Raw genomic sequence first — 880 nt, forward strand, 5'->3', positions numbered from 1 at the left:
TAACCTTTAACTAATTACATCAGCATGGTTAAAGTAACTAGAAAAATAGTAAGATAGTAAAAACATACTCTAAGCTTATAATAAAATTACATGTGTCATGCTTCTTACAAGACTTTACAGATGAATAGTCTTTTGATACTCTGTTCTTCAATTACAATCAATAGCTCAACCTTCTTTAAATATCATCTATAGCTTCCAGTACTCCCCTTCAAGATGAATTGTGTATGCTATGCACATTCATCTTGTTGAGGAGTCTCTGGAAAACTTTTGTTTGCAAAGTCTTTGTCAGTATATCTGCAACCTGTAATGTTGTCGAGACATGAATAGGGCTAATCAATCAATATTTTACCTTATCACGAATGAAATGAACATCCATCTCAATATGCTTTGTTCGCTCATGTAAAATTGGATTTTTACATAAATGAATAGCTGATTGACTGTTTGTATAGAGCTTTATGGATTTAGAACGTTCAATGCCAAAATCTGAGAGTAAATATTTCTTCCACATTACTTCACAGCAGGTTGCAACCATAGAACGATACTCTGCTTCTGCAAAACTCATAGCAACAACTGATTGCTTTTTAGACTTCCAGCTTAGCAGTGACTCACCAATAAAAACACAAAATCCTGTTATTGATCTTCGTGTATTTAGACAACCAGCCTGATCACTGTCTGAATGTGCAGTCAGTTGTAAATCTGATTTTGATTGCAAAAGAATTCCTTGTTCTGGTGAACTTTTTAAGTACTTTAATATTCTATAGGCTGCCTTGAGATGAATATGCTTTGGTTTATTGATGCAGGCGCATCAAGAATTTTATTTTATTTAGTATTTTTGTTAGCCTAGGATTTTATTTTCTTTATTTTATTTAGTTTGAAATTC

The 880-nt window shown here is 32.5% G+C and overlaps 1 protein-coding gene across 2 annotated transcripts in view; it reads left to right on the forward strand.

Annotated features, from left to right (window-relative positions):
* PYR4 (pyrimidin 4) overlaps positions 1 to 880 on the forward strand; it is a 14392-nt gene that overhangs the window by 878 nt on the left and 12634 nt on the right. The gene's annotated exons all lie outside the window — the stretch shown is intronic.

This window comes from Theobroma umbraticum, unplaced genomic scaffold (genome assembly GCF_002168275.2).
Source record: "Theobroma umbraticum cultivar Fairchild unplaced genomic scaffold, ASM216827v3 scaffold_44.0, whole genome shotgun sequence".
NCBI classification, from domain to species: Eukaryota; Viridiplantae; Streptophyta; class Magnoliopsida; order Malvales; family Malvaceae; genus Theobroma; species Theobroma umbraticum.